General features: G+C 41.1%; 1 long non-coding RNA gene across 1 annotated transcript in view; it reads left to right on the forward strand.

The window, feature by feature from the left end:
- The window catches only part of LOC140847176 (uncharacterized), a 393974-nt gene that overhangs the window by 24861 nt on the left and 342988 nt on the right, over positions 1-26125 (forward strand). The gene's annotated exons all lie outside the window — the stretch shown is intronic.

Raw genomic sequence — 26125 nt, forward strand, 5'->3', positions numbered from 1 at the left:
TAGTTCTCTTATTGTTGTTTCATTCCTGGAGATCCTTTTATCTCTCTCTATGTCAGCTTCTATACGTTCCTGTTCTCTGGCTTCTATTCCTTCAATGGACTCTTGCATCTTATTCATTCTGCTTATAAATCCTTCCAGGGATTGTTTCACTTCTGTGATCTCCTTCCTGACATCTGTGATCTCCATCTGGACTTCATCCCACTGCTCTTGCATTTTTCTCTGCATCTCATCCCATTGCTCTTGCATTTTTCTGTGCATCTCTGTCAGCATGTTCATGATTTTTATTTTGAATTCTTTTTCAGGACGACTGGTTAGGTCTTTCTCCTTCTCAGGTGTTGTCTCTGTGGTCTTTGTCTGCCTGTAGTTTTGTCTTTTCATGGTGATAGAGATAGTGTGCAGAGCTGGTACAAGTGACCGCTGGAAGAGCTTCCCTTCTTGTTGGTTTGTGGCCTTCCTCTCCTGGGAGAACAGCGACCTCTAGTGGCCTGTGCTGGGCAGCTGTGTGCAGACAGGGCTTCTGCTTCCTGCCCGGTTGCTATGGGGTTTATCTCCGCTGTTGCGGTGGGCATGGCCTGGCTGGGGCTGCTCCTCCAAAATAGTGGAGCCCCGTTGGAGGGAGAGCGGCTGGGAGGCTATTTATCTCCCTAAGGGGCCTCTGTGCTCCCTGCTGCCCAGGGGGTTAGAGTGCCCAGAGATCCCCAGATTCCCTGCCTCTGGTCTAAGTGACCTGTCCTACCCCTTTAAGACTTCCAAAAAGCACTCTCCAAACCAAAACAACAACAGCAACAATGAGAGAGGGAACAGAAAAAAAAGAAAAAAGAAAAGAAAAAACACGTAATTTTTTTTTTTTTTCCTCAGGCGCCGGTCCCAGGCACCCGCTCACTAGTCCTGCTGCCCTGCCTCCCTAGCACCAGGGTCTCTGTCCCTTCAAGGCTTCCAAAAAGGACCCCCCCACTGGTCCCGCAGGGAAAAACGCGTGATATTCTTTGTCCTAAGGCGCCGGTCCCAGGCACCCGCTCACCAGTCCCGCCACCCTGCCTCCCTAGCACCGGGGTCCCTGTCCCTTTAAGGCTTCCAAAAAGCACTCGCCAAAAAGAGAAAAAAAAAGGGGAAAAACGCGCGATTTCCTCCATCCTCAGGTGCCGGTCTCAGGCACCTGCCCACCGGTCCCGCAGGGAAAAACATGGGATATTCTTTGTCCTCAGGCACCAGTCCCAGGCACCCGCTCACCAGTCCCACAGCCCTGCCTCCCTTGCACTGGGGTCCCTGTCCCTTTAAGCCTTCCAAAAAAGCACTCGCCAAAAAGAGAAAAAAAAAGGGGAAAAACACACGATTTCCTCCATCCTCAAGTGCCGGTCCCAGGCACCCGCTCACCGGTCCCGCCACCCTGCCTCCCTAGCAACGGGGTCCCTGTCCCTTTAAGGCTTCCAAAAAGCACTTGCCAAAAAAAAAAAAAAAGAACTGCTCCGGTTTCTTTCCACCCGCCGGGAGCTGGGGGGAGGGGCGCTCGGGTCCCCCTGGGCTGGGGCTTGTATCTTACCCCCTTCGCAAGGCGCTGGGTTCTTGCAGGTGTGGATGTGGTCTGGATGTTGTCCTGTGTCCTGTGGTCTCTATTTTAGGAAGATTTTTCTTTGTTATATTTTCATAGCTCTATGTGTTTTTGGGAGATTTCCACTGCTCTACTCACGCCACCATCTTGGCTCCGCCTCCCGTTTCTTTTTTTTGAGTGTGATAGGAAGCCACTGAAGGCTATTGAGGAGCTTTGAGCAAAGAATGGCATGACATAATTTATGTTTTACAAAAATCACTTTGCAGTCTGCAATGCAGAGATCAGACTGTAGAGTAATCAAGGTGGAGACAGGGAGACCAGGCAGGAGACCTCAGTGAGAGATGATGGCGGCTTTGGTTGGGATATAGTGGGATCTCGAGCTCTGCCCCATTTCAGCATGTAATCTGAAGACAGAATCTTCAGGACCTGCTGATGTGTTAGATGTAAACTGTGGGAGAAATAGAGGAGTCAATGCCTCGCCTCTGGTTGTTCTGGCCTGTATGGAGGCAAGTAGAGAATTGCCATTTTCTAAGATCAGAAAGACAGGTGAAGGATCAGTGTTTTGGGGGTGGGTGGGTTTGGAGATTCAGGGTTCAATTTCTGACACATTAGGTTTAAGTTGCTTATTGAATTTCTGAGGGAAGAAGGCAAGTAGTTGGTCACGTGTACTAGTCTGGAGTTCCAAGGAGAGATTGGGCCTGGAGATAAAAATTTGAGAATCATCAGTGTCTAAAAAATTGAGGGCAATAATCTAGGAAGCAAGTGTATAAATAAAGAAGAGGTGGGTTTGAGGCTGAAGCCCTTGACCCACTGCCTGTTTATAGGTTGGAAAGATGAGGAGATTCCAGCAGGTACATGGCCAGTGAGATAGGGGGTGGCCAAGAGAGACCAAAGGAGGAAACTTTTGAAGGAGGAGGGAGTGATTTGCTGTGTCCAACACTGCTGAGAAGTGACCATTGGTTTTTGTGAACAAGGCTCCAGAGACTGTATCCCAACTGCATGACCTCAGGCAAGCTGATTTAACCTCCTCTGCTTATTAGCTTCCTCTTCTGGAAATGAAGATGAGAGTGGTCAAAAAGTGTGCATCAGTGTCCATAACCTTTCCCTTTAAAGAATGCCTAGACAATATTGGATTGATCCACATAAAGTCACCACTTTGGAACCCTTTTTAACTCATGAAACGGCAGTTTCACTTGGTACAATTTTGTACCTGAATTAGAATTCTACCTTCCAAAAAGGGCAGACTTTTACCAGCCTATGTGTTCACATTAAGATTTCTAATTGCACATTTCCTACCTAATGCATACTCCAGGAGCAAGTTATCCTGGTAATAGTTTCTAAACTGCTCTTCGATTCTGTCCTTCTTGCAATTTCATTTTCATGTTGGTACCACATCAAGGCTCACCACAAGGACCCAGCTTCATCCACATGTACCACTTAGCATTCTGAATGCAGGTGTTGTGGACCCAGCCCTTCTGATCTGCTCTCTGAGGACTTGCTATAATGCTTATTCTTTCATGGAAGATCTGGTTGTTTTCCTGTTAGGTACTCTGCCTGCAATTTGGGGAAGCTGCCATCAAGTAGACTGTGGTATCAACTCTAGAGTAACTGTAGGCACCAAGCTTTTATTTTGCTGGAAGTGTTTTCTGTTTGACCTCCAGGGCCTTCTTGTAATCACTAATGTTCATGGATCTGAGTAAGTAGCTGCCCAGTTTCTTCCTATATTTTAGCTTAGAAGAAACATAGCAAAACCAAATATAGCAAAATGAAATTTTTTTCTAGTCTTGACAATTTGGCAGAAATCAGATGAGAATGAATTGACTAAGGTCTACAAACAGTATGATTTTCCAAAGATTCACTTCTTCCAGGGGCATTTTTAATCACTTGGCTGTCTCTGTCTAAGCTCCTTGTCCTGGAAACTTGAATTTATTAATTAGCTTACATACTTAAGCTAACTCATGAAGGCCTGAATTGGCCATTGATTTTGCCTCTTCTAAAGGCCCCCATTTAAATGAGCTGTATTCTCTTTCCACAAAAGAGCATGTGAATTCATCTTAAGAACAAGCCCAAGGGGTGAAATGAAAAAAATAAAAATTCTTATTTTCCTCCTCATCATTCCAGGAAAAAGATTCTTAAGACTTCAGCAAGAAGAGTGAAAACTTTTCAATAAAATATCCTATTAGGTGTATAAGGTCACCCAGATTTCTGGGAAGGGATACATATTAAGAAAGGAGACTGTGCAAATGTGTGCTGAGCTTCCTATCCTACACCATGTACAACTGTGTTCAAAGGAGGTGGAAAGATTTCTGAAAGACGTAATGGGAAAGGAGGGAAAAACAGCTAAGTTACCGCGTATATTCTGTGTGCCAGCCTGTGATCCTATTTATGTCTCAGACAATCCTGAGGGCAGGTAATGTCTGCATCTTACAGAGAAAGAAGATGAGGATCACAGGGGTTAACTGGCTTGTTAAAAGTAAAAGAGTTGGTAAATAGCAAAGTTGGAATTCAAGCACAGGTCTTTGGCACCCTGCTACTTTCTTGAAGCTATTGAAAACAGTCCGAAGGTCGATTCTCAGGGCTCTTTGGACTTCCTTTCTTTTTCTGTAAGGGGTGCATCATGATGAGAGAAGGGCGTTGATTTTCAAGAACCTGCCTGCAAGTAATACAAGTCTCTAAGAGGGCCAGGCAGCAAAATTTGCCATTGTCCATGTAGGACAGAATGGCAGTGTTTAAGGGCATAGACTGAAGTGGAGCTTAATTCCTATCCTGAGTATGCTTGGGTAAGTCATCTGACTTTTCTGAGTCTCACTTTCCTCATCTGTGGAGTCGGGGGTGGTTATTGGTCCCTACTTCATCGAGTGTGTTGTATTAACTGAACGTAGAACATTTGGTCCCAGTACCAGGCAGTAGCCAGCCTGTTAGTCATTAGTGCAGTCTGTGATCAAGATGCCACCATCACCTGGCTTTGGTTATGTGCAGAGAACAGGTGGCAGCATTGTCTCTTGCACAGTTGTTGGACAAGTTTTAATGCTAACATGCGTCTCCTGGTCTCCTTTCACTTCAAGAACTCAGGATAACCAAGTGCTTTAGGAAGCAAATCTTTTAAGTAATTGTAGCCTACTCAGCTTAGATTACCTAATAGGAGGAAAATCCCCAGATATACACAGATTTTCCAACCCATCCCCAGTGCTGCAAAATACGTCTGCGTTTATCATCCCCTTAATCTCTTTATCTTTCTTATCACTGTGCATTCACGGGGAAAGCTCTAGCCTGGTGTAGTGGATATTTGTTGATTTGCCTGTCCAACAACCATTGTTCCCTTCCTCCTTCTCAGGACTCCTGATTTCCTGTAGGGTTTCACGTTGTACCCAAAAGCTGCCTGCACCCAGGCTCCAAGATAAAGAGTTCATCTCTTCCCTTGGCCTCTATGATTGGTTTGGCGGATGGGGACAGGTAGTCTAAGTTATTCTAGTCAGTCAGTCTCGGGATTTTGCCAGGAATACTGGGGCAAGCAAGAACTTTCTTGCTGGATGTATAAATGAAGAAACAAGAGCCCCTTGGATTTGCAGACAGTCATCTTGTAGTCACAATGGAATCTGGTTTTAGGGTCAAGTTGACTCTGCAGAAGGCAGGGGGAATGATGGGAGAAGTCAGGTTCCTGGCCATATCATTGACTGATCATGCTTCCTTGAATCCAGCACATATCTTGACTTTTCTATTTCAGAAGTCAAAAACTTATTTTTAACATTCAAGCTTTGTAATTGACAACGTCTCAGCTGACATCACTGGAGGCAGGCAGCCTGTGGTACTGGGCTGGTTCTACAAGATTTGTAACATCTTAACTTCCAAATCTGTATGTCGGCAGTTAAAGAAGATTATGGAGGCGAAAGCATTTTTTATACTCTAATTATAAATGTAAGTCATTATTATTAATTAGGATTATATGTTGACATCATAATGGATAATTCTGTGTTCCTTACATATTGAAGCCTTGAGCTGACACCTTGCATTAACCACCTTCTCCCCCCCACCCCCCAAGCTACAGACAGGCTCTCATCACTGGCATTTGTTGCATTTCGTCCTTGCAGGTTTGGGAGGTGACAGGGACCTGTGGATTTCATAGAGAACCCGATGGTTTGTCAAATCACCATGAATAGGTTTACTCCTGATAGTCATAAATATGGGAATAATCAATCAAGTGATTTCCTATTCTCTAATTTTTCTTCACCTTAATTTTGAGGTTTTAAGTCAAAGTTTTGTTTATTGGAAGGTTAAAGCAATGTAATGACAGCAATGATGAAGACACAAAGCATCCAAATAACTTGGCTAAAGTAAGTCAGATATCTTTAACCCCAAACCAACAACAGGGATAAGTGATCATTTTGTAGCATTCTATCAAGAGGATTTTCTTGGTATAGAAAAGTAAAGTAAAGGAAAGTTACATTTACCGAGTAATCCCCAGTACATGCCCAGCACCATATCAGGCGCTTTCCTGTGGTATCAAAATTAACCTGGTAGTAAATCTTTTATCCCATAGTGAGAACTCTCTCTAAATTCCAGACAATATAGGCAAGAGAAAGAACTGTCAGATTTGTAATATCTTCATGATCCAATGTGGGACAAAGTAGAAAGATCAGCAGACTTGGGTTCAGAAGCCCTGGGTTCCATTCACTTAACCTTCCTGGTTATATGTTAAGCCACAGAACGCTGTTTAAAGGAAAGCTATCAGGGAGGATGAAATGACTCCAAATAATGCCCCAGAAGGAATGACTGAAGCAGATGGATAAGTTTCTGTAGGAGGGCGGGGGGCGGGGAAGGGAGGAGACAGGGAGAGTTCCATTTTTATTTTCAAATAAACCAGCTTTTAAGAGGTAGAACTAATGTGAAAACTATAGGAAAGAAAATTCTGGCTCAACGGGAAAAGGCTTTTTAAGAGATGCTTTGAAAATGGAATGGGTTGTCTTGCGAGATAGTAGGTATTTTATCAGAAGATAAGGTACCACTTTACCCCTTAAAGGATACAGTGAGGAGAATCAAATGAGGCAGTGCATATCAAACACTGTAAAATACTATATATCATTTTCTTTCTTACTAATGTTAGGAAATGGGAAATGCAATGCCCACTTCGCACAGGCCTTTGGACTGGATGAACTATCAAGTCCTTTTAATTCTTGGAGTTAAAGTCACTACTCCTTTCTGGAGATTATTGCCTAATTATCTAACATTGGACTTGAAACTCTTCTTCAAGGATGTGACACACTAGAAGTTGAATATTCCTTCTTCTGCTCTGACTGTAAGAAGAGTGTCTTTTCAAGAATCAGAGTGAATTTACTTTTCACCCCCAGTCATGCAGGCCTCAGCTTGTCTCTTTGCATGACGGGCCCTGAGGAACGGAATGCAGTCCTACTTCGGGGCTTCATGAAGCACATTCAAGATTCTTTTGTGCCTTGGTTTTCTGGTTCCAGTTTCTTCCTATTTCTGACCCTAACTTCTTAGATTCCTATTCCTCCACTACAGGAGTTTTTGAGGGATCTGATCAGGCCACATTCTCTTCTCTCTGTCCCCACTCTTCCACAGTGATCTCTGCTTTTCTCTTGGCCTTGCCCCGGACTCCCACATCTTTTCCCTCCAGCTCAGATTTTCCTCTGAACTGCCCAACTGATGTCCTCACCCGATGTGTCACAGGCTCTAACCCAACCTGCCACGCGTACACTCATTGCTCCTCGACCCTACTTGCCCTCCTCATCTGCCTGGCAGTTAGAGGCACATCATCTACTCAGTTGTGCCAGTCAGACAACTTGCTCTGACTACTTTTCTGCTCTGATTTTCTCTCACCTGGGCCACTCTTATTTCCTTAACATGGCGGCACACACTATTTTCCTCAGAGCCTTAAGATTCTATAGATGGTCTTCAGGTGCTCTGGGGGGCTGAAAAGGAAGCCAAATGGGCATGAGTCCTGATCCTGGACTCCTGCTTCTACCAGACAAGCTCTGCTTTTGTCTGTTTCATTTCATTAAGATCCCACTTAAGATCTGACTTGAAAGCATTCTTCTGCTGGCTTTACAGAATCTAAGCTTTTCTCCACTCATGCCATGTTCCAAGCACACAAAAGGGATTTTTCTAAAGTGAAAATCTAATTATGTCATATCCAAGTTTGCAATGTTTCCTTGAGCCTCTGTTTGCCTACAGGGTAAAATGCAGCTTCTATCCTAGGGCTTTTATGATATGATTCTTATCTGTCCCTTCACATTTCTCTAATACTGTGCCCTTCCCTCGCATAGTCAGTCAGATAATTTCCAATTCCTCCAGAACACTCAAGCGTGTGATCTCACAGCTTCCTCTCTCGGGTATTTCTCCTAACTGCCATCTGCCTGGTCAATGCCAGTTTCTCTTTTATGACTTAGTTCAAGAATTACCTCTTCTCTGAAGCTTTCCTGATGGCATAACCAGAAATAGCTGTTCCTGTCTTTTGTTCCCATTCCCCATACCTTGTATGCATGACCTTACCTGTGATGTGGTGTTTTGAATTGTTTGCTTATCTTTCTCTGGCATTCCACCGTGATCAGGAAACCTGGCTATTTTGGTTGTATTTGTATGCCCAGTGACCAGCAAAGGGCTTGGCTTGCAGTAGGGGCTCCATAAATGCTGACTGAAAGAAATTTGAACCTAAGGCTCAGTTAGTAAAGGTGTGCTGATGGGCTACTGCTAAGCCCCCCTCAGGAAGCTGTAGGTGAAATTTTTCTGTAATTTTTCCATGTTAGAAATGGGATGTATAGCAACCAGCAGATATTCTGATGGCTTCATTGGTTTATAAATACATTAATTTTTATGAACCTAATGCAGTCAAATCAGCTTCTGTCCAGTCTTTCTGGATTTGACTTTTAGATAATGTCTTTTAGTAGCAAAAATAATGGTAATAAAAATATTTGTACCGAACTTTATAGCTACAGACTGTTTTACTTCCATTATCTTGTTTGATATTCAAAACATTCCATGGTTTGGGCAGGGAAGATATACTCCCATTTTATAGACATATGGAACCAGATGCTCAGATGTCACATGACTTGTCCAGAGTCACACCGCTGGTAGTTAATAGAGCCAGGTACTAAAGTCATCTTCCTTTAAGGGCAACTGATTAGTCTTTTCTGAGGGTCCCACTGCCACTAAAGGAGCACCCTCCTGTTTCCTTGAACATGCTAGATAGGTTATTGGGGTCAGGAAAAAAAAATCATTGTTGATACACCTGTCTGACAGTCAGTCATTTTGAGAATGGGGTTTTTCATCATGTTATTTACTTGCTCCCCCATTCCTTCCCCCGAGGCTTCCCACGTCAGGTTGCCAAGACTTTGTGATGGTCACCGCAATTTGTTGACAAATAACAAAGATGCTCCTTGTCTTGCTGTCAATTTTGCATCCTCTGGGTTTGCCAAGTGAGCCTGACTTGCCAGGAAGGGCTTTGTTGTGGTCTGTGACTCACTGAGCTCACTCCTCTGCCACTCCCTGGGCGCAGGTGATTACAATCTGCCCATTGCACAATTTCAGAACATCTATGGGTGAATCGTCAGGTTGAAAAACAAATCCAACAGACCAAGGATTCAGCCACTGCTACATGAATCAGAAGGCATGCTACCATAGGAGAATTACTGTAATCTCATCTTTACATTGCTCCTGTCGTCATCCAGAGATTTAGCCGAGGCATTTGCTATTAGAGGGAGACACTTTCTCCTAAGTGGTTCTATCCAGGTCTTCGAATGTCCCTTGGAAAAGGGATGTGAGTAGGAGAAAGGGCCCTTCTCACTTATTCAGAAGTAGCTCAGTTCAACTTCTGTTGATGAGAGGTGTTGTTTGCGTGGCTGGCTCTGAGATTACCCTGTGCATTCACAGTTTAGGTCCTTCTCCTTAGCAGGACCCCAGAGTGCTGCTATTTATTTTTTTGGAAGGATCACTTTATTAAGACAGCAAGAGGATCGTTTGCAAACTGAAACTCCAGTATGAGATGAAGCAATTCAGTTTCCCCATGGATAATATATTTGTAATAAATCCTAAATTGTATATAGGTGGGGTTAGAGTTTAGTTCAATAGCTGATGTTAATTTCCCCTTTGTCTTCAAAAGGCCTCCTAAAACTCTTAGGCTAGAGAGGTAAAGGGAGTTAGTATCAGGTCTGGCATCTGTTGCATGAATTCACTTGCTAGCCATTGGATAAGGTCCTGCCTATGCCGTGCTCTGTGCTAGATGCCTGGGAACCCACAGTGATGAAGAAGGTGTAGTCCATATTCTCAAGAAGCTCCTAGTAAGGCGAGAGTGACAGACCTAGGTTTAGATAATTGTAATACACTGGGCTGAGAGCAGAGTTTGACACACCCACAGGGTGCTTTGAGAGAGGAGAGAGACAATTCTTAGCTTGGAGAATCTGGGAAAGCTTCCCACCTTCTCAAGGTGATACTAGAAATGAGCCTTAAGCAGAAGTGCCTTTGGATTTGTACAAGAAGAGTCCCTGCCCTGGGTTCCAAGCTTTAGGAAGTCCTGCTCTAGCTTTCTTCCAGTGCCCATAGATACTCAGGACTCTGAATTTTCTGCCCAGATAACTCAGAGCCTTCTTCCAGATCCCCTGTGGGCCTCTTTCTCAGGTCCTTTCTCCCTTGGGTGTACTGCACCACTAGGTGAACTCCTAGGCCTGAAGGGCTGTCAGAGAGTGGATGTTTGGGGAGGGTGTAAATGGTGACTGGACATGTGGGCTGGGGCCACCGCTTCTGTGAACAAGAGGCCCCTTACACTGCAGGTAAGGTCTGGTTGGGGGAAGACAGGGAAGAGAAGGAGGCAGGCTGGGTGCTGGGGCAAGGGTCTGTTTTCTATGGATCTACAGTTCTAGTGCAAATCCCAGAGGAGTCCTCGAAGTCTACACTTGAACCTGGTCTTTGATTGTTGCGGGTATATTTTTCAGGGTAGGAGGATAGAGTGTATTTTATTTAGCAAGAGGCTGGCTTGACTTATGACCTTTCAATAGTCAAGACATCTACGATCCGGCTCTCAGCTTGTATTCTTGGGCTCTACAGATGTTATGGGCTGGCCTGATCTTGAATGTGGTTATCTCTAGGCTGCATACTGATTTAGGTTCTTAGGGATGAATGAGACCCTAAGCCTCAAGGGGCTTCATTTACTGGGGACACAGGCAAATGTCCCATTGCAGTAACAGTATTTTGAAAATCATAATAACAGGCTGAAGGAGAGGTCTGTACATGGAGCATAGAGAAGAGAGGCATCTGTTCCACAAGAGTGATGGGAAGTGGGAGCCTTGTGATCAGAGCCTGAAGGGTAAGTATGTGAGTCTGTGGTTAGAGTGAGGGAAGGAATTCAGACAGAAGAAACAGAGACATAACAAAACCTGGTATTTTTAGGGGAAAATAAATAGTGGAGCACAGAGCATGAGCAGGAAGAGGAAGGCAGGGGCTAGATCATGAGAGGTCTTTTAGGTTAGGCTAAGGAGGCTCTTATCCTATAGGCCATGGCATGGGTATCTCAAGGGTTCTAAACGGGACGAGGGTGGTGAGATTTCCCTTTTAGAAATATCCCTCTAGCAACTGAGTGAAAGCAGATGGGAGGGTCTAAATTTGGGTCTTAGCCACTGTTCAAATTTCCTCAGTCTTTTTTTTTTTTTTTTTTTTGTGCACAGATTTCACCCATCAGACTTTCATTGCACTTGCTCTGTGGTTAAATGAAAATCTTTGGGGCTTGGTTATATAATTTTTAGATGCATCCCAGGTGATTCCGATGCCTATTGAGGAATGATAACTGCTGTGAACTCTATTTGCCACCAAACAGATGGGTGTGAATGAATTATATTTAGGAGGTGAGCACTACCTGCCCCCCGGCCCTTCAGGACGCAAATTCTTTGTTCTTGCTTTTTTGTGCTTTGGTGATTGGAAGGATATCTCACATATTCCTGACTCTATTAGAGGAAAACCAACTGTGGTTTGAGGGCTACATGGGATACCCTTTATCATAGCACAGAAGCTCTACCCCTAATGGTTGCTTCCCATATCCTCCCTGGGCTACAGAAGCTGGGGAGTGAAAATTGGCTACTTGGGGTCCTTTTGGGAGTTTGCAGTTTAACTGTTTTATGCCCACCCAGGGGTAGGTTTCCTTCAAAATCAGTTGCCTTATTTTTCAAAGGAGTACTTTGCCTTTTGGGCTTAATGGAATGTCCTTGCGTGCCAGAGCCCAGGGAAACATTGCAGTGGCAATCTCCCATCCAGCGATCTGTGCAGGAGTGAGTGATATGTGATGCTGGCCGCAGGGGAGTGTCTCAGTCCCATCTGAACTGAGCTGGAACTCAAGGAAAGTTGTGTGGTTGCTCCCACAGCCAGGGCACTGTGAGCACGACTGCTGTGTCAGATGCTCCCATGGGCACTGAGGTTCTCTTCAGAGGACACTTGGATTGCTACTGTCCTTGGGTCCCACACCATGGGAGGCTCTACCAGAGGAGCTGCCTACTCTGTCCCACCTTCTAGCAGAAACAAGTACTGTAATGAGAAGTCGGAGGAGCCAGAGTTTGGGGGAGGTTGAAGGTAGGGGCAGAGTCCACTGTATCTAACACTGTTTACATTAAGAAGGTAAGTGATTGGAGGATATATCCAGAACACTCAGCCACCCCAGGGAGCAGGCTGGTGGCATCAGTGCACAATGCTGTCTACTTTCCTTTCCTATCCCCAAGGGTGTTGACTAGGGAAGGACCAGGTCAGTATTCCCCATTAGCTAGAGCAACAGTGGTCTTTGCAAGATCAGAATTCAACTGAAGTCTTTAATTAAGTAACTTAGAAAATGTCATCCTGTTTCAAGATTCCAGAACTCTCTGAGTGTATATCAAAGGAACTCCTTTAGCCTCTGGACCTTCCTTCCACCTGTACTTAATGTCAGCCCTGCACACTGAGGCTGACATTTGCTTTTCTCTATTGATGCCAAGAGCCTCTTCTTGTGTCTTTCTTCCACCCTCTTGAATCTACTTACTCCAGCATGGGAATGGATTGGTTCCTTTTTATCACTTTATTTAAAAACATGTATTTGAATATTGAATATGGAAAATAGTGGTAAACAGGAAGAGTGTAAAGAAGAAAAAAAACCTGATAGATAATTCTGTTATTCAGTTTTCCTTCCAATCATTTTCTAGCATGTAAAAATACATACTAAAACAAAATCAAGATTTATATAGAATTTTATATTTTCCCTTTTAAATGTACTGTATCATTTCCCCCACATCATCAGTTATTTTTAAATGATTAAAATATATTAACTACAGTCTCAACAGACAGTGATAATCACTATTAGCTTTTTGAGATATAGACATACTTTTTTTTTCTATTAACAGTTCAGCCTGTTCATATACGGTACTAAATGCACAAGGGAAAAATTCAAACTCATCAGAAAGGTATAAAATGATGAGTCTCCCTTTCCATTCCCCTGAGCTGGGCTTCCACCTCTGTCATTAACCATTGTTTATAGTTTTCATGGTATCCTTTGAAGAAATATATGTATATGAGATCATATTATATTTGTAGCTGTATGTCCTTTTATTTCCACAAATGAGACCATATTCTTCATGCTGTATTCTACCTTGGCTTTTCTGCTAAGTATCTCAGAAATCTTACCATATTAGCACATAGATATATCCCATTATTTTTAATGTCTGTATAGTATGGCTATACCAAAATTAGGTCACTTAACCAGTCTTTTGTTTGAAATCTAGGTTGTTACAAGTTTGTTTAGTCTTTGCTGTTATGATGCAGTAATAAAAATCCTATACTCATATTTTTTTTGTGTTTCTCATACACACACACACATATCTAGGGATTGCTTTGAAAATGATGTCTTCAAATCTTTTCTCCCCACTCAATAATACATGAACATATTTTTCTTGTTAATCTACTTCTATGATATCTTTTAAATGATTACATTGTAGCCCTTTAGACAGACATACTGCGATTTATTAAAACAATTTCCTATAGTCAGTCATTTAGATACCCCGCCTCTTGTTCTCTCCCTCCTTCCCTTCCTCCTTTTCTCTTTCTCTCTCTCTGTTCTTTCTTTTTTCTTCCAACCTTTATTTCCAGAAGTTAAATTTCTGGAAGTAGATTTCCCAGATCAAAACAATATTTTTAATGTTTAAATAACAAACAGCCTAATTGTAATTGAGAAAACTCATACCAATTTAAACTTCTGTCATCAGTACATAATCCTGCTTATTTCTCTATATCCTCACATTTTCAATGCTCTTTAATACTTTGATTTTGCAGTCGATAGTCATAGTATTTTTTAAAATTTTGGTATCATTAATCTACAATTACATGAGGCACATTATGTTTACTAGACTCCCCGCATCACCAAGTCCCCCCCACATACCCCATTGCAGTCTCTGTCCATCAGCGTAGTAAGATGCTATAGAGTCACTACTTGTCTTCTCTGTGTTGTAGAGCCCTCCTCATTCCCCCACTTCATTATACATGTTAATCATAATGCCCCCTTTCTTCCCCCTCCCCCTTATCCCTCCCTTCCCACCCATCCTCCCCAGTCCCTTTCTCTTTGGTAACTGTTAGTCCATTCTTGGGATCTGTGAGTCTGCTGCTGTTTTGCTCCTTCAGTTTTTTCTTTGTTTTTTACTCCACAGATGAGTGAAATCACTTGATACTTGTCTTTCTCCGCCTGGCTTATTTCACTGAGCATAATACCCTCTAGCTCCATCCATGTTGTTGCAAATGGTAGGATTTGTTTTCTTCTTATGGCTGAATAATATTCCATTGTGTATATGTGCCACATCTTTATCCATTCATCTACTGATGAACACTGAGGTTGCTTCCAATTCTTGGCTATTGTAAATAGTGCTGCAATAAACATAGGGGTGCATGTGTCTTTCAAACTGGGCTTCTGCCTTCTAAGGGTAAATTCCTAGGAGTGGAATTCCTAGGTCAAATGGTATTTGTATTTCGAGCATTTTGAGGAACCTCCATACTGCTTTCTACAATGGTTGAACTAATTTACATTCCCACCAGCAGTGTAGGAGGGTTCCCCTTTCTCCACAACCTCACCAACATTTGTTGTTGTTTGTCTTTTGGATGGTGGTGATCCTTACTGCTGTGAGGTAATATCTCATTGCGGTTTTAATTTGCATGTCTCTGATGACTAGCGATGTGGGGAATCTTTTCACGTGTCTGTTGGCCATCTGAATTTCTCCTTTGGAGAACTGTCTGTTCAGCTCCTCTGACTATTTTTTTATTGGATTATTTGCTTTTTGATGTTGAGGTGCATGAGCTCTTTATATATTTTGGATGTGAACCCTTTATTGGATCTGTCATTTATGACTATATTCTCCCATATTGTAGGATGCCTTTTTGTTCTATTGGTGGTGTCCTTTGCTGTACAGAAGCTTTTCAGCTTGATATAGTTCCAGTTGTTCATTTTTGCTTTTGTTTCCCTTGCCTGGGGAGATATGTTCATAAAGAAGTTGTTCATGTTTATATTCAAGAGATTTTTGCCTATATTTTTTACTAAGAGTTTTATGGTTTCATGACTTACATTCAGGTCTTTGATCCATTTCAAATTTTCTTTTGTGTATGTGGTTAGAGAATGATCCAGTTTCATTCTCTTACACGTAGCTGTCCAGTTTTGCCAACACTAGCTGTTGAAGAGGCTGTCATTTCCCCATTCTATGTCCATGGCTCCTTTATCATATATTAATTGACCATATATGTTTGGGTTAATATCTGGACTCTGTATCCTGTTCCACTGGTCTGTGGGTCTGTTCTTGTGCCAGTACCAAATTGTCTTGATTAGTGTGGCTTTGTAGTAGAGTTTGAAGTTGGGAAGTGAGATCCCCCTGCTTTATTCTTCCTTCTCAGGATTGCTTTGGCTATTAGAGGTCTTTTGTGGTTCCATATGAATTTTAAAACTATTTGTTCCAGTTCGTTGAAGAATGCTGTTGGTATTTTGATAGGGATTGCATTGAATCTGTAGATTGCTTTAGGCAGGATAGCCATTTTGACAATATTAATTCTTCCTGTCCAAGAGCATGAGATGAGTTTCTATTTGTTAGTGTCCTCTTAATTTCTCATAAGAGTGTCTTGTAGTTTTCAGTGTATAGGTCTTTCACTTCCTTGGTTAGGTTTATTCCTAGGTATTTTATTCTTTTTGATGCAGTTGTGAATGGAATTGTTTTCCTGATTTCTCTTTCTCCTAGTTCATTGTTAGTGTATAGGAGAGCCACAGATTTCTGTGTATTAATTTGGTGTCCTGCAATTTTGCTGAATTCAGATATTAGTTCTAGTAGTTTTGGAGTGGAGTGGAGTTTTTAGCATTTTTTATGTACAATATCATGTCATCTGCAAATAGTGACAGTTTGACTTCTTCTTTACCAATCTGGATTCCTTGTATTTTTTTGTTTTATCTGATTGCTGTGGCTAGGACTTCCAGTACTATGTTGAATAACAGTGGGGAGAGTGGGCATCCCTGTCTTGTTCCTGACCTTAGAGGAAAAGCTTTAAGCTTCTCGCTGTTCAGTATGATGTTGGCTGTGCGTTTGTCATATATTGCCTTTATTATGTTGAGGTACTTTCCCTCTATACCCATTTGGTGAGAGTTTTTATCATGAATAGATGTTGAATTTTGTCTAATGCTTTTTCAGCATCTTTGGAGATGATCATGTGGTTTATGGCCTTCTTTTGTTGATGTGGTGGATGATGTTGATGGATTTTTGAATGTTGAACCATACCTGCATCCCTGAGATGAATCCCACTTGATCATGGTGTATGATCTTCTTGATGTATTTTTGAATTTGGTTTGCTAATATTTTGTTGAGTATTTTTGCATCTATGTTCATCAGGGATATTGGTCTGTAGTTTTCTTTTTTGGTGGGGTCTTTGCCTGGTTTTGGTATTAGGGTGATGCTGGCTTCATAGAATGAGTTTGGAAGTATTCCCTCCTCTTCTATTTTTTGGGAAACTTTAAGGAGAATGGGTATTATGTCTTCTCTATATGTCTGATAACATTCCGAGGTAAATCCATCTGGCCCAGGGGTTTTGTTCTTGGGTAGTTTTTTGATTACCGATTCAATTTTGTTGCTGGTAATTTGTCTGTTTAGATTTTCTGTTTCTTCCTTGGTAAGCCTTGGAAGGTTGTATTTTTCTAGGAAGTTGTCCATTTCTTCTAGGTTTTCCAGCTAGTTAACATATAGATTTTCATGGTATTCTCTAGTAATTCTTCATATTTCTGTGGGGTCCATCATGGTTTTTCAGTTCTCATTTCTGATTCTGTTGATGTGTGTAGATTCTCTTTTTCTCTTAATAAGTCTGGCTAGGGGCTTATCTATTTTGTTTATTTTCTCAAAGAACCAGCTCATGGTTTCATTGATATTTTTCTGTTGTTTTATTCTTCTCAATTTTATTTATTTCTTCTCTGATCTTTATTATGTCCCTCCTTCTGATGTCTTTGTTCCTCATTTGTTCTTATTTTTCCAATCCCAGTAGTTGTGACTTTAGTCATTTGGGATTGTTCTTCCTTCTTTAAATAGGTCTGGATTGCTATATACTTTTCTTTTAGAATTGCCTTCGCTGCATCCCAAGTTAGGGCATTGTGCTGTTGTTTTCATTTGTCTCCATATATTGCTTGATCTCTATTTTAATTTGGTCATTGATCCATTGATTATTTAGGAGTATGTTGTTAAGCCTTCATGTGTTTGTGAGCCTTTTTGTTTTCTTTGTACAATTTATTTCTAGTTTTATAACTTTGTGATCTGAGAAGTTGGTTAGTAGAATTTCAATCTTTTTGAATTAACTGATGCTCTTTCTGTGGCCTAGTATGTGGTCTATTCTGGAAAATGTTCCAAGTGAACTTGAGAAGAATGTGTGTCCTGCTGCTTTTGGGTGTAGAGTTCTGTAGATGTCTATTAGGTCCATCTGTTCTAGCATGTTGTTCAGTGCCTCTGTGTCCTTACTTATTTTCTGTCTGGTGAATGTGTCCTTTGAAGTGTGTGGTGTGTTGAAATCTCCTAGAACGAATGCATTGCAGTCTATTTCCTCCTTTAATTCTGTTAGTATTTGTTTCACATATGCTGGTGCTCCTGTGTTGGGTGTATATATATTTATAATGGTTATATCCTCTTGTTGGACTGACCCCTTCATCATTATGTAATGTCCTTCTTTATCTCTTGTTACTTTCTTTGTTTTGAAGTCTATTTTGTCTGATACTAGTACTGCAACCCCTGCTTTTTTCTTGCTGTTTGTTTCCATGAAATATCTTTTTCCATCCCTTGACTTTTAGTCTGTGCGTGTCTTTAGGTTTGAGGTGAGTCTCTTGTAAGCAGCATATAGATGGGTCTTGCTTTTTTATCCATTCTATTACTCTGTGTCTTTTGATTGGTGCATTCAGTTTATTTACATTTTGGGTGACTATTGAAAGATATGTACTTATTGCCATTGCAGGCTTTAGATTTGTGGTTACCAAAGGTTCAAGGTTAGCTTGTTTACTATCTAATCGTCTAACTTAATTCACTTATTAAGCTATTATAAACACAGTCTGATGATTCTTTATTTCTCTCCCTTCTTATTCCTCCTCCTCCATTCTTTAGATGTTAGGTGTTTTAATTTGTACTCTTTTGTGTTTCCTTTGACTGCTTTTGTGAGTAGTTGATTTTATTTTTTCCCTTTAATTATTATTTGGTTGGTCTGCTTTCTTCGGTATGATTTTATTTTCTCTGGTGACATCTGTTTAGCCTTAGGAGTACTCCCGTCTAGAGCAGTCCCTCTGAAATATCCTGTAGAGGTGGTTTGTAGGAGGCAAATTCCCTCACCTTTTACTTGTCTTGGAATTGTTTAATCCCTCCTTCATATTTAAATGATAATCGTGCTGGATACATTATTCTTATTCAAGGTCCTTCTATTTCATTACATTAAATATATCATGCCATTTTCTTCTGGCCTGTAAGGTTTCTGTTGAGAAGTCTGATGAAAGCCTGATGGCTTTTCCTTTGTAGGTCATCTTTTTTCTCTCTCTGGCTGCCTTTAATACTCTGTCCTTGTCTTTGATCTTTGCCATTTTAATTATTATATGTCTTGGTAGTGTCCTCCTTGTGTCCCTTGTGTTGGGAGTTCTGTCAGCTTCCATGGTCTGTTCGATTATTTCCTCCCCCAGTTTGGGGAAGTTTTCAGCAATTATTTCTTAAAATACACTTTCTATCCCTTTTTCTCTCTCTTCTTCTTCTGTTACCCCTATAATGTGAATATTGTTTTGTTTGGATTTGTCACATAGTTCTCTTAGTATTCTTTCATTCCTGGAGATTCTTTTATCTCTCTCTGCCTCAGCTTCTCTGTGTTCCTTTTCTCTGATTTCCATTCCATTAATGGACTCTTGCACCTCAACCAGTCTGCTCTTAGGTCCTTCCAGAGATTGTTTTATTTCTGTATTCTCCCTCCCCACTTGATCATTTAGCTGTTGCATATTTCTCTGCAGGTCCATCAGTATGATTGTGACCTTTATTTTGTATTGTTTTTCAGGAAGATTAGTTAAATCTCCCTCAGTCCTCTCTCAGGGGTTGTCTGGGTGATTCTGGACTGGATCAAATTCTTCTGCCTTTTCATGGCAATAGAGGTAGTTGTAGGCAGGTAGCAAGTGTGTTAGCTGGGAGAACAAAGTCCCTTCCTGCTTTCTGGTCACCTTGCCCTTCTCTGCTGCCTGTGCTGGTTACCTGCACACTGTGAGCAGGCTCCAGGTTCATTTTCTGAGCTGCGGCAGGCGGGGCGTCCCAGATCCCTGCAGAGAGAGGCAGATGCGCCGGGTGTGCTCACCTGTGAGAACGGTGCCCCTTTGTCTCCTGCCTGCACTGGGCAGCTGCTCGCTGCAGTGGCCCTGGGTCTGGCCTGGGTGGCTATGCTCCGGGAGGTGCCTCTGCATGGCTGCTGTGGGCCTGGCCATTCCCAGGCTGCTCTACTGGGGACGTGTGGGAGGGGTAGTGAATGGCAGGCTGTTTATTGCTGTGAGGGGCTTCAAAGCTGCGTGGCCTCCCAGGGGGCTGGGGCACCTGAAGTTCCCCAGGATTCCCAGCTGCTGGGCTGAGTGTTCTGGGATGCTCCTGTCCATCTGTGAGACCCCTGTCCCTTTAATACTTTCAAAAAGCACTCGCTTTTCTTTTGTCCCAGGGGAGCCAGCTGCAGGGACCTGCTTGCAGATTTTACTTTTCTGTTTCCTTAATATCCAGCACACCATGCAATGTGTGTCTGCACTCCTGGTGCACATGACTAGAGCTGGTTGTTTAGCAGACCTGTGCTTCCACTCCCTCCTTAATCAGACTCCCTTCCTCCTGTCCGGGAGCTGGGGTGGGGGGCATGCTCAAGTCCCGCCGGTTTGTACCTTACCTCCTTTGTGAGAAGCTACGTTCTCACAGGTGTAGATGTAGCCTGGCTGTTGTACTGTATCCTCTGGTCTCTCTGTTGGGCGTAGTTTTATTTGTTGTATTTTCAAAAATATATATGGTTTTGGGAGGAGATTTCTGCTGCCCTCCTCATGCCGCCATCTTCCCCTCTCTGATAGTCATAGTATTTTAAATTGCATTATTTAATTAACAGTGATAAACGTTTTCATGTATATTTCTTGATATTCATATTTCATATTTTGGACTTTGTTTTGCTCTTTTCCTCTGCCCATTTAAAACTAGAGTGTTTATTTTCCTGTTGATTTGTAAGACCTATATTTTATGCATAGTTATGATGTCATGCATATTGCTGATATTTTATCCCAGACATCAATTGTCTTTTAATTTTGTGATGGTTAAGATGTATAGAAGTTAAAAAATTTAAAATCAGTTTCACCCTTCAGATTGTGCATCGAGTTCTGTATTTAGGAATAACGTGCCCTGTCTAATGTTTTATTCATATTTAAACCTTTAATCTACCCAGTACTTGTTTGTGTACCTTTTAGCAATTTGTTATCCAGTTAATGCCATTTATTAAAAATTTCCCACTTTTGATTTGAAAGGCTATTGATATCATGGTCTAAAAAACCTTGAATTTGTGAACTCCTTCTTGCCTTCTGTTGATCTGCCATCTTATTTCTGCATCATCTCCCCCCTGTTATTTTCCTAGTGGAGAACATTTTAATATCTCTTTGGGTGAATTCCCTTCTCAGTTCTTTTTTGTATGTGGACCCAAGGTAAAATTATAACCAGTGAGGGAAGCTACAAGAAGGTAGCTTAGGCTCATTGTAATAACTCCATAACAGTGGCTAAAAGAGTCTGAGGTACAGAGGGGAAAATACTGAAGAAGGGGGATTATAAAAAATTTAAAGACACACTAGCACCAAATTGTGATTTCCTTCTTAAATAATTAAAATCATTGAAAATTACATAATACTCTGACTCTCCAAGAAAGTGGTATGTAATTTAGGTGTTCCACCCAGAGTCATCTCTCACACCACTGATGGTGCGTGTCCCTCTCCCTGGGAAACTGTGTGCTCATAGAGTTATTGTGAGGATTATGAAGATTAGTTATTTATGTGACCTTCTGGCACATTACTGATGCTAGGTATGTGGTAATTATTCAAGATGAATAGAGGAATTTAGAAGGAAGTGATCTCCCCTTCCCCTTCCCTCACGGTGTGATAAGAGCATAGTAGGGGAGTCTTTCTCAGACCTGAATGTGCACAGACATCACCTGGGGTTCTTGTTAAAGCAGTTTTTGATTCAGTAGGTCTGGGGCCTGAGGTTCTGCATTTCTTTCAAGCTTCCTGGTAATGCTAATACTGCCAGTCTGTTGACCACATTTTTAGTTACATGATTGTAAGAGGGATTCAAGAGTTACAGTGGAGTCTGGGCCAGATGATGTAAGACCCCTTTTAGTTTCTAGGTCTTTTGTATCTGAGCCTGGACAGACCATTCACAATTTCACACACTGGTGCAGCACCAGGGAGGGGTGGTTGTAGTACATATTAAAAATCACATTGGTATTATTTTTTTCTAATAGGTGGTGCTTACACTATAAAACTTAAAATGCACATAAGGGTACTCAGTGAAAAGTAAATTTCCTCCCACTCTTGTTTCCTAGCCATCCTGAACCTTTCTAAAGGAGCACTCATTATTATCAATATTTTTGAGTATTTTTTCAGAGGTAATTTATGTTTACGGGCATATTTCCCCTTACTTTTCTCTATTATTTTTTATACCTTGCTATTTTCACCTGAAAATGTTTCATAGAAATTACTTTATATTAGTACAGATAGGGCTGCTATAAAAATAACTGCATATGGATATATTAAAATTTAATCAAACACTACTCTATTGATTGGCATCTTTTACAAAATTTTGCTAGCACATGCAGTGTTGCAGTGAACACAACTCATTTCAAACAAGTAGAATCAATTCTTCAAAGCAGAATGGCTGGATCAAAGGACATATGTATTTAAAAGTTTGATGGATAGTGTTGCATCATTCTCCCTAGGTGTTCTGGCAAAATCTGCAGTCCCCAACAGCCATGTATGGATGCTGCTTTTTCCACACCCTGGCACACATGATATGTTACCGAATGTTTTGATCTTTGCCAAAATGATAGGTGATAAATGATATCTCATTGTGTTTTTAATATACTTTGTATATTATGAGTGATACTGAGACATCTTAATAATTATTTAGGAGACATTAACCTTTCCTTTCCAAGAATTATTTGTTCTTCTTTCTTATTGATTTGTAGAATTCTTTAGAAGTTAAAGCAAGTTAGTCATTTATCTGTGATGTGAATTGCAAGCATCTTCTTCACACTGTTTTTCTTTTGATTTGGAGTCCAACATACCATTTTTCTGTAGTCTCATCAGTTTTTTCTTTTGTGTGTGTGTGTTTTGTCATCCTTAGAATCACTCTCTCCCCGCAGTTTGAAATATAAATGAAATTTATCTGTTCTAGTATTTTTTAGTTTTATTCTTTCATGTTTAAATATTTGATACATCTAGAATTTATCAGCATGTAAAATGTGAGGTATGGATCCAACTTTATTCTTCTTCCCAGATGGCTACCCAGTTCAAAAGATACCCCTGATTGAATAATTCTCTTTTTACCCATTGATTTAAAATGCTACCCGTTCCTACATATATTCTAATGCCTATTTCTCAACTTTCCACTCAGTTCCATTGATCTATCTGTTCTTGAGACTACCTCACACTATTTTAATTTTTAATAGCTTTAGAAACATTAAATATCTGGTAGGGCTTGTCCCTACTGATAACTTCTCTCTCTTTTTTTACCCCAAGACTTTTTTTTGATTACTCTTACTTATTTCCTATGTATACTTTAAGATGTACTTGTCTCTGCTTGCCTGGTTGAAAGGAAAACCCCATTGGTATTTTTATTGGAAGTGTGTTAAATTTATAGATTGATTTAAGAGAACTGATATTTTTTTATGATATTGAGTATTCTTAGCAAAGAACACAACATAACTTCCATTTATTTGATTTCTTTTTGTCTCTGAGTAATGTTTTAAAGTCTTCTGTATTTGATCTTGTAGATGTTTTCATCTAGATCTTGTTTATTCACAGGTCTTTTATCTATTTATTTACTTTTTGTTTCCATTGTAAATGGATTTTTCTTCTGTTGTATCTTTTAGTTGGCCATTGTTTGCATATATGAAAGCTATTAGTTTCAGTATATTATTTTGTATCCATCCACCTTAATGAATTTTCTCTTTGTTTCTGAACATTTGTCAATTGTCTTTTCTTTAATTTCCTGAGCAAATAAGAGTACTACCTTCAAGTACTTATAACTTTTTTGGCTCTGTTACCATCTCCATATGTCTTACTTCTTTATTTATCATGTTGGTCGGTAGCTTCAAAGTAAGTATAAATATTAATGGGGGCAAAGAACTTATTTGTATTACTTCTGACTTTAATGTGGATGCTTCTACAGTTTTCCTGATGAGCATGTTGGATTTTTGATTGAGATACATATTTTCTAGTGTTGAATCAGCAGCCGCCTCTTCTTATTTTTACTTAAAAAAATCAAGAATGGATTTTGAACTTTCCAAATAAATACCTGTCCAGTGTTTATAGGGATTGGTATGTGATGCATTATATTAAACTGTGAGTATTTGAAATCATCTTCGCAATATCTAGAATGTGAAGGATTTCCTCTACAAACATCAGTGTCAGTTCATTACACTATTAGCCAGCCTTCTTTGAGTTCCAGAAAGCAAATTATCCAGGGTTATGTATATGTGGTTATATATTTTTTTTGCTGTTTCTACTCTGAGGTTCCTTAATGCCACTAAATGGGGCTCTTAGGTCAAGCCACATGGGTGGTTTTCCATGCAAGTCTGATTTTTCCTCATAAAGCTACAAATTTTCTGTGGCCCTTTGAAAACCCTTTGCTCTTCATTACTTAGCTAGAAAGAGGTGGAGGGTGAAGAGCCGCTTCCTTGAATTTCTGTTTCTGACAACCCAGCATTGCTGGGCTCCCTCCTGGATTCCCTGGCAAGAGACGCTCAATGTCAGTCTTTGCACATGTGCTTGATCAGTTGCCTTACCATGGAGCAGCAGTCACCAGCAGCCAGCTTTCCAATATTCCCCGGGGTGTGACTGGCACCCACTGATTCACCAAGCCATGGCCTGGAGATGTGGACTCAACCAGGCTGGTCTGACATGTGTCCTCAGCAGTTTCTCTAAGTGCCGAGTCAGCCCAGGTGCTGGTCTTTTGTGAGGCCCTCTAGTATGGAGTCAAGTCTCCTCAAGTCCTTTTATCTGCCCTTCTCACACACAGACCCTGGGGCCATGATGGTTTTCCAGAGGCAGCAGAGATTTCACCTGGGAAATGTCCTTCTTGCAGTGGGAGGAAGTGTCAATTCAGTATAATTCAACAAATTATTAGGTTCTATATGATGTTGGGTACAGAAGGGGAGACTATCAAGATGAATATGGCTGCCATTGCTTTCAGAGAATTCTCAATTAAAAGAGAGACGTGGTTATAGAACTGGGACAAACAGGTGTTCTGTGAATGCTGTGGACTAACCTTCCTGCCTCCTGTCTCTCCCTTTAATACTTTCTTCACCCAGTTTCCCAAGAGATCTTTCTGACACAAACCTAATAATGCCAGTCTTGCACTAAATACCTTCTCTTTGCTTTCAGGATGAACTTAGAGTTAACCTAACACACAACACCCTTTAGAGTCTGTTTTCAATCATGTTGACCTGCCTCATCTTCCTCTGTCCCCCTTTTATTTGAGCAGAGCATGCTCTCCCTCACCTCTCTGTCTTTGGACAAGCTGTCTCCCCTTTCTTGATGATCTGCACTCACTTTTCAAGGTTCAGATCAAATGTCTTTTCTCTAATACCCCCTTCCCACATTTGGCCTCTCTTTTCTCTCTAAGCCATATTCACTTCTCTTAACACTTTCTACAATATCCTGTAAACCTTCTGTCTAGTGGTTTCCAAAGTTGGATATGGGAAGAATAGAACTCCCATCTCTATTTTTTGTATGCTTTGAAACATGCCTGATAATGTTGGTGCAGTGGCACACATGTGTACTTTGTGATCAATAAAGTATACACTTACATTGTGGGTGTGTGTTCAAATGTTGTTTTACTGATAGGGATTAATAATCTGAAAAGTTTGAAGGTCTTGCTCTAACAGATTCTGGAGGAAATGAACCCTATATTATTTGTAGGAACTCAGTAAAAATTAGTGGAGTAAGCAAATAGCTTCTTTATGAGTGAAATGATGATAAATACTTTAAGTGAGATACAAATAAGATGCCAAGTGTAGAAAGAATGGAAACATGATTGTGCATTGGTTTGGGAGTCAGAGAGCCTGGTTTCAAGTTATTTCTTTAAGAAGAATCTGAAATGCTTGCTATACTGTCTTAGGTGTGTTACTCATCTTTTTAGACCAAGGTTGGCAAGCTTTTTCTGAAAATTGATTTAAGAGAGTAATGAATATTTAGTTTGCAGGCCATACAGTTTCTGCAATTATTCAACTACTCAAGTCTGTCACAGCCAAAGACAATATGTAAACAAATGGGTGTGGCTGTATTCCAATAAAACTTTACAAAAACAGGCCACTGTCTGGTTGGCCTGGGGGGCCGTATTGTGCTGACTCCTGTTCTAGATGATTCCTAGCTTGTGCAACCATTGTATTATGTGAGACACCTTTGCAATATACCTAGCCCGTGATTAGTTGTTGTTAAATAAATGCTTAAAAATCTAAACAATGGTTAGTTCTGATTTGAGGTCTTTCAAGAAAGGAGATATGAGTTTGAGTTCAGTCTTTAAAACTGGGTCCCCCAGATAGGGAAGAGAGGTGGGGGCAGGGACTAGAGAGGGAATAGTCATCCAAGAAAGAGCATACATCAAGGCCTCCCACCCTGTTCAGTGGACAGGAAGCTGCTCCAGCATTTCCTGTGTGGTGGTGTGGCAGAAATAATGAGAGGTAAACTTATTCTACCTTAATGGTGAAGTGGAGACAATAGCAACTTCCCTTCCTGTAGAGAGAATCAGAGAATTTGCATGTCAAACTCCCAGTGGCTGTGTGGCATCTCTTGATCCTGACCTCCGCCAACTGTCTCATGCC

The sequence above is a fragment of the Manis javanica genome, chromosome 2 (genome assembly GCF_040802235.1).
Source record: "Manis javanica isolate MJ-LG chromosome 2, MJ_LKY, whole genome shotgun sequence".
NCBI classification, from domain to species: Eukaryota; Metazoa; Chordata; class Mammalia; order Pholidota; family Manidae; genus Manis; species Manis javanica.